Source organism: Aegilops tauschii, chromosome 1 (genome assembly GCF_002575655.3).
Source record: "Aegilops tauschii subsp. strangulata cultivar AL8/78 chromosome 1, Aet v6.0, whole genome shotgun sequence".
Taxonomy (NCBI): Eukaryota; Viridiplantae; Streptophyta; class Magnoliopsida; order Poales; family Poaceae; genus Aegilops; species Aegilops tauschii.
In genome coordinates, this window is record NC_053035.3 from 490,804,337 (window position 1) to 490,812,544 (window position 8,208).

The following is an 8,208-nucleotide window of genomic DNA, read 5'->3' on the forward strand; positions in this document are numbered from 1 at the left end:
CAATACGGTATAGTTTGGCTCACAATTTAACAAAAGGAGACGAGGTGGACCGGAAGGTGGTTCTCTTCTCCGGGAACAACTACATCGGCCTCGCCACGCATCCGGCAGTCGTTGAGGCTGCAGCCAAGGTTCATGCATCTTTACTCTCTATCTCTCGATCTTAGTGCATGCTGTGAACAAGCTCCCAATTTTGGTGTGTGCTTGCCAGGCACTTCAAGAGCATGGCATGGGGCCCAGAAGCTCCTCCTTGATCTTTGGGTACACCACTTACCACAAGCTGGTGGAGGAATCACTCGCGGATATGATGAAAATGGAGGTACGGATTTGCTAATAATTCTTCTTATCTGGGTCTAGCTGATCCCTTAAAATCGATTAGAGTGAAAATTCAGTTTTACTTCTCTAACTGGGACCTAGCCAATCCCGCAGTGGAGTATCCGAGCCAAGCCGAGCGGCTAAACTTACTCGACTTCTCGGCCGTGGAATAAAACCACAACACGTCTCTCTGCTTCTCTTCCCCCAAATCTCTCCCAAATCCATCTCCGCCCTCATCTCGCCGACGACCCCACACCACTCCCGCACCCTCACTTGTGCCGAATCGTGTGGCCGACGCTATTTATTTTTTACTCCGCTACTAGGTTTAGTAAAGCAGCTAGGTGCCCCAAAATTTAGTGGAGTAAAAATAGTCCACTAAGCTCTACTCGGTGGCTTACTCCATTATTTCACATGGGATCTGCTAGAGATGCCCTAACTAAATCCCATCTTACTTCTGTATCGTCTGATTTTATGCAGTGATTCGTATAGATTCTTTCTTTTCTATTTTCGTGGCAGAACTGTTTAAAGAACTACCATCTCTCATTTCTTCACCTAAATTTAGCAACATCTGTTGTCAACAAACACCTTGAAAGAAAAACCGTGTCAATCAAATGATCTGAGCGGTTGGATGGGAAAGGGAGAGTCAAATCCATTTCTTCTACCTCTAAACCGTTTTTTTCTACCTCTTGACCGGGCGCTCCCTACCCACGTACCACCGGCTGGACCACCTGGGCCTGCCTTGCCGCCCCGTCGCCTGCTGCCGCTCTGCCCTCGCCTTCCCTTAAATCCACTAGAAAGAAAATAACGCGCTATAGCACAGCTAATAGCATTGCTATAGTGTTACGTGGAATGGCCTACTAAATAAATCACTGAACAATGTCTTGCTTTTTTTTTGACCCGTGAACAATGTCTTGCTAATAGCACGCTAACACCCAATTCTACTGACGCGAAATCTGTTATCAGGTACCTGAGAAACAGAAAATGTGCCTTAATTTACTATTTTGATTTGCTCTACAGGATTGCCTTCTGTGCCCCACCGGATATTCTGCCAACACTTCCGTGATGTCTGCAATAGGTAGCATCATCTCTCTCTCTCAGCTATTGGGAGAAACGCGGTGCAGGATGAGAGGATCGCCATCTTCTCGGATGCGTGGAATCATGCCTCCATCATCGATGGGATCCGCCTTGCGGAGAGGCAGCAAGAAGCAGTGGCCTTTGTGTACAAGCACTGTGACATGTCACACCTTGAGTCCCTGCTGTATGCATGTTGTCTTCCTTATTTTCATCACATGTCATGCAAACATACTCCCTCTGTCCTATAATATAAAATATTTATATTGATTTTAATAACATCTTATATTACGGGGCGGAAGGTGTATATAGTACTATATTATTAGCTAGGACTTTGAGTTCCAGTAACTATCTTTACGTACGTGCAGGTCCGGCTGCTCAATGGCAAAGAAAGTTGTTGTCACAGACAGGCAAGTGACTATTAAACAAGTGCTACTTTATATTCGTCGGAGTTAACACCATCTTAAACCAACTTTTCAATTATAATGTGTATACAGTTTGTTCAGCATGGACGGGGATTTTGCTCCGTTGCCTGAACTTGTCAAATTGCGCAGCAAATATGGATTCCTGTTGGTCGTCGATGATGTTAGTGTTCTTAACTCCTCCCAGTTTCATTGCATTTTTCCAGATCAATCTTTCTGTCGACGACGAATAATGTGTAGTATTCTAAACGCTCTTAGCCCCCCCCTCCCCCGCGATCAAAATGAAACAGAGATCCAGAACATAAGTGCGTTACAGTCCAAAGCAAAAGTAATTTGAAACTACTTTAGTTAGTTTCTAGCTAAGTTGATTAGCCTGGCTTGCATGCTAGGAGTCAGGTTGAGTTTAAGGTAGCTGTGTGATTAGGTCAAGAAAGTAGTAATGCTGAGTCCGGTTTGAATTTTATGCCATGTCGTTGTAGGTCTAGGAGCTCAGCATGGGTCAGTTGATTTTTCATACATTATTCACGGTATAGGGCATGAGTTTTTAACACCGTGACTATTGAGAAGAAAAAAGGCAAATTAAAGGGCGTGATACGAGCTCTTGGCTAAATCTTTTGTGCCCGGCCGTGTGTTCCTTCTTGTGTTTTGATGTAATTGATGCTCCGGCGAAATCTAACATAATATTGGCTCCAATTGTTTTTTCAAGGCACATGGAACATTTCTTTGCGGCAAGAACGGTGGTGGCACACCGGAGATGTTTGGGTGTGAAGATGGCATTGACATATGTGTTGGCTCTTTGAACAAGGGCGGTGGTTGCCAGGGTGGTTTCATAGCATGCAGGTTATTAATAGACCCTTAAGAACATAATCCTATTTTTCTTTCCAATGAGGAAGGAGCGGTTCACCCTGCTTATTAAAATGTATACACATGAATAGAGAACATGCTTACCAAAACCAAGCATCATGCTGCAAATTAGGTTATACAATACAATCCAAATTTATGATTGTACTTGACACCTGATTTCTCATGATTATTTATTTATCAAGACCTGAAATCAACACTTCTTATGGTTTGCGTCTGACGATTCCTCAAGGGTTACTAGCCACTGGACGACTTTTTATATTCCTTCCTCAGAAATTTCCATGAGTTATGGAGTATTTCAGTGTTATTTGAATATCCCCACAGTACAAGTAATTCGCCAAGAAGATTTACTGATAAAAAATTCCAAATTCACCAAGGAAATGGTGCTTGTAATGTTTATGCAAACGGTGGGAAGATGTTTTTCTTGTAAGCTTATAATGTTCGTGCAAACAAACACCAAATATTATGAGATTTCGTATTCTTTTTTCGAGAAAGGGTGGATAAAATTTCATATTCTAGCTCATTCCATCGTAGTTGCCTGTTTTCACACATCTGTGGTGCGGATTCTCAAGGTTATAAATTTTCTGAATCAATGCTGGACTTGAGCGTAAGTTGGCGGCCCTTCATTTGGAGATTTATGACTAAATGTTTGTCTTGTGATGAGCAGCACTAGATGGAAGAAGCTGATCATATCGCGAGGTCGCGAATTCATGTTTTCGTCAGCTTTGCCACTGCCTATTATTGCTTCTCTGCTTGGTAACATCTATCATTCGTTCTAAAAGTGAGTATTGCTTGCCACATCACGATTTTTCAAGCATACTGAGACTGCGCATCTTCCATCAGTTGTGTTTTAACCTGAATACAAACCATTGGTTTTAGCTGCGGTCCATGTCTCGAAGAAGGAGGGATGGCGAAGATCACTTGTTTGGGAGCACGTGAAGTACTTTGCTTCTCTGACTAAACTCAACATAACTAGTCCCATCATTCCCATTATAGTTGGAATCGAAGAAGCGGTGCTCAAGGCGCACAGGTTCCATCTTCGATCTGCCGAATTCTTCTTACTTCCCTTTCATTGATGCATGCATATGCTCTGTTTACTGCTTATTCATGTTTCTCATGCTTCCCGATTCTTTACACTGCAGGCACCTTCATAGATCTGGATTTCTTGTCATCCCAATCAGGCCACCAGTGGTGCCAGCCAACTCATGCAGGTTCCGAATTCTTCTTTTTCCTTGCTCAACATTACATATATGCGAATAAGAAAAACATATATAGTCTATTTCAACCAAGACTGATTGACTTTGGAACTCCTGGCAGGCTGCGAGTTAGTCACAGCTCAGCTCATACCTCAGCTGACATCAAAAGGCTGGTTGATGCGCTCTCTCCCTGGCTCCCCACTTGCGCTTCAGCTTCAAGGTTATAAGCAACGGGCCACTATTGGTGATATATATGGCCTAAAGCCAGTTATGTCTAGAATAATTATGTCACCACTATGTTTGATGTTATTTTGAATTATGTGTATTGTGTTATTTTATAATTTTTAATAAAGTTGTCAACAAGCATGTAACTTGTTGTGAATTGTGAAGCCCCATTTTCAATATGCAATGCTATTCAAAACGACTCAAGTTCTCATATCATCAAGTGGGACATGGTTCATAATAACATATCAATATGATCAAACTCACCTGTTTAATAATTCACTATGTAACCAAGTGAACTAGGAAGTTGTGGCCTCTTTTATTTACCCAATGGAATAAATCTAGGTCGTAACCTAACCTGGCAAATTATTTTGTTATTTATATAAGGGATAAATATATTTTCCGTCCTCGAACTCTTTCGAAAGTTGAGAAATCGTCTCTCAACTCTAAAACCACCAAAAGTTAGCCTCTCAACTATTTAAACTAGATACTTTTCGTCCCTCATAAGGTTTGAGGTAGTTTTTACATTGACATGGACCCCGTTTTGACTACGTTCAGTTATATTTAGATTTGGTTAAGCTATATTCAGTACAGCTGCCTTTCTCTTGTTCACACACAAGTAGAAGAAGTGCAAACACTTTCCTTTTATCTTGTTCTCACTTGTACACACCCACACACACATACTTATGCACAAACACTTAATTGACGTGGCAGTCAAACAAGTCAACGTGGCCCGTTTCAATCAAAACAGGGTCCAAGACACCGGAAAACCACCTTAAACGTTATGAGGGACGAAAAGTATCCGGTTTAAATAGTTGAAGGACGAAAAGTATCCGGTTTAAATAGTTCAAGGACTTACTTTGAAGCGAACGCTTTTCCCAAATGCTATACATCCGGCATCAGAGTTTTGACACTTTGAAGCGAACGCTTTTCACACTGTTCTATTTACACAACACGGACGTGAGTTGATGTCAGGTCATCGTTTCAGAGTCATTCCCATAGTGACTGAAACCAGCAAACAAAAAAAACTTCTTATCCTCACTGCTCACGCTCACCCGTTAGGTCTCTCACTCCCCTCACCTTTTTCCTCTCTCTCTCTCGACGAGAGCTAGGAAGAGAGGAGCTTGGCGACCACTAGGGGCTTTGGTTGTTATTTTCTATTTCTTGGGCTCCTTTTTGCTTTTGTTGTCCCTGGACAGGTGTTCTATTATGTCGATGTTTTGTGTCGGGTCTACGTGTGTGTTTTTAACCTTCTTTGGTTTTGCCTAACAATATGTTCAATCCATAGGTACGATCGTACCTTGTAAATATAAATAATGCATGTGTTGTGCACATGCGTTGAACGGTTGAAGGTAAGGGAAAAGAAGTAGCATGCAAGCATGCAACCGTTACCCCCTCTCCCCATCAAAGAAAAAAAAAATAGGAACTGTAAGGACGCGTTTGAAGGGTTGCATGGTTTTTGGGGCATATGTAACTCAATTGGCATGGCTGAGTAAATACAGACCAAACACCATGATGTGCATGTAGCTTGGCAGTCTGCATATAGGCTGGCTGCATTAGGGATGCAATTTTCTCCTAGCATTTGGTGCTCTGCGTTTCCATTTGAGAGAACATTTAGTTTCTGAACAAACCGAATGTTTGCACTTGCACAGAGTAAAGCTTCAGTCTTTTCTCACATGACAAGAGATCAATTGTTCAGTTCTTCCACATGAACATAACACATGTTCAATTTCCCCCATTTAGATAACTACAAACTGGAACAAAACCCTAGGCATGCTTCTAAAATAAACCTCGGTTCCACAATTGTGCATTGATCCATCATCTCATATCCATAGACACCACCTCAGAGACAACCTCGATCATAGATGTGGAAAACCCCTACCCATTGGAAGAAGACAAAAGAGGCAGAGAGAAGAGGAAAAAACATAGCACATACGGGTGAGGGACATTCTTGTACGCAGCCACAGAGCCATCTGCAGCTTGCTGGTGTCGAGCCGCCTTTTGCAGTTGCCGATTGCTCTGCTCTTGTCGCAGTAGAGAGAAGATGAAAAGAAGAGGGAGATGAAAGGGCTTCACTCTGACCGGTGTAGTAGGTTCGAGCTTCTATTTTTGGCCATTTTTCAAAAAGCCCCCTTTGAAAGCTATTGATCACAGGTGCATTCTAGTCTTATCCGAGGTGGCAACCATGTGTGTAGGCTCAGACACACCGACACATTTTCTAGCCTAAATTACGATCTTAATCCAGTTATGGCCTATAGTGTGCAGTTTTGAGTTGATGGCCTAAATTTGTGCTTTCAATTTGAGTTTATAGACCAATCATATACTTCCTCCGTAAATAAATATAAGAGCGTTTAGATTACTACTTTAATGATCTAAATGCTCTTATATTTTACTGTACAAGGGAGTAGTATTTCAATCGTGCCTATCTCCCGTTTCCAACCTACTAGCCGCCCCCAACCACTCCTCTTCAGTCTTCCCGTCCCTTGACCCAGTGGCCAGCGCACACCCCTTCCCTGTCACTCACCTCCACCCCCCGCCCCCCGCCCGGCAATGGCGCGCCGTGGTCCGTGCCTCAACCCTCCCATGATTTTCCACCTCCGAGTTGTGCATTGTGGCGGACGATGGTCCGTCGTGGGTGGCGGCATCGACCTCCCGCAAAAGATCTGGCCACGACGATGCCCCTCCCGTGCGACATCTGGCCACGAGTTTGGACCTGCGCGTGACTGACTTCACACGCCGCACCAGGGGGAAATGGCGACAGCCTGCCTCCGTAGCCTCCCTAGCTCGCCGCCGTCGGCGCCGCTGGAAGACGACGAACTGCTCTCCGAGATCCTCCTCCGCCTTCCCCCGCAGCCGTCCTCCCTCCCGCACGCCTCGGTCGTCTGCAGGCCCTGGCGCCACCTCATTTTCGACCCAGCCTTCCGCCGCCGCTTCCGCATCCACCATCGCCGCAGACCTCCCCTCCTCGGCTTCATCGACTCGTCCCGCGGAGTCCATTTTCGATTCCAGCCAGCCCTGGACGCCCCCGACTGCCTCCCCCGGGATCATTTCTCCCTGAAGCTCCATGACTCCTGCAGGGCCCTCGGATGGCGCCACGGCCTCGGGCTCTTCTTCCAACCGATCTGGTCTCAGGTCTTTGTGTGGGACCTCGTCGCCGATTACCTGCACCGGCTGGACATTCCCCCGGAGTTCTACTCTGACCTGGTCAGCCCACAGGACCTGGGGGCGCGTTTCAGCTAGGCGGTGCTTCGTGCTGCCAGAGACGTCGATGGCACTTCCAGGTGGTCCTGGTACGCCGCGAATGGCGGCCGGGAAGAGTGCTTGCCTGGGTTTACTCATTAGAGACCGGCCTATGGGGTGATATCATCTCACCGCCACTTCCATCCAAGGCTTTGCGTTTTAGGGACGAGCCCGCTATGCTGGCTGGGGATTGCCTTCACTGGCTGGTTGCTGGACCGTGTTGTTCGCCAGGCACCCTTGAGTTTGATTTGGGTAGGCATAGCCTGGCAATGAAATTGCTGCCAGAGGACATGTATACCCAGGGCAGTTCTGAATTCATGGTTATACGAGCAGAAGATGGTGGGTTGGGCTTCCTCTCCTTGTCAGGCTTCAGCGCTCAATTATGGAGTTAGAAGACCAATTGCGACGGCGGTGCTGAAATATGGGAGCTTGGAAGAATAATTGAACTAGACAGGTTACTTCGACTAAATTCAGAGCCCCCGCAAATGATAGGGTATGGAGAGAAAAATAATGTGGTGTTTTTCAGGACTGTTGTTTGTGTCTTCATGGTCCATCTTGAGTCATTGAAGGTCAAGAAGCTCTCCAAGGCCGACACTTTTAGATATCATCCACTCGAAATTGTCTATACCCCAGGTAATAGCGTGCCTGTATAACCAAACCAAATTATTTTCTAATAATTGGCCGATTATATTAAATGTTGTTCACATCCTTTGGTGTTATGCTAGCAAATTTAAGTAGTGTCATGTTACTTGTTTCTTTTTCTGCTTGATGACCTTCTCAACAAACTTTTGTGTAGCTACACAATGTTGTTTCTAATATCGTTGTTTCCAAACCTTCGAACTTTGAACTAAGTACTTCAAGTTAGTGTTGGGGATCGTAGTAAT

At 44.8% G+C, this 8,208-nt stretch overlaps 2 pseudogenes; both read left to right on the forward strand.

The window, feature by feature from the left end:
- Positions 1 to 211: 211 nt before the first annotated feature.
- Positions 212 to 5,609, forward strand: LOC109775686 (8-amino-7-oxononanoate synthase-like; annotated as a pseudogene).
- Positions 5,610 to 6,835: 1,226 nt separating this feature from the next.
- LOC109775687 (uncharacterized) lies at positions 6,836 to 7,977 on the forward strand (annotated as a pseudogene).
- Positions 7,978 to 8,208: the final 231 nt, after the last annotated feature.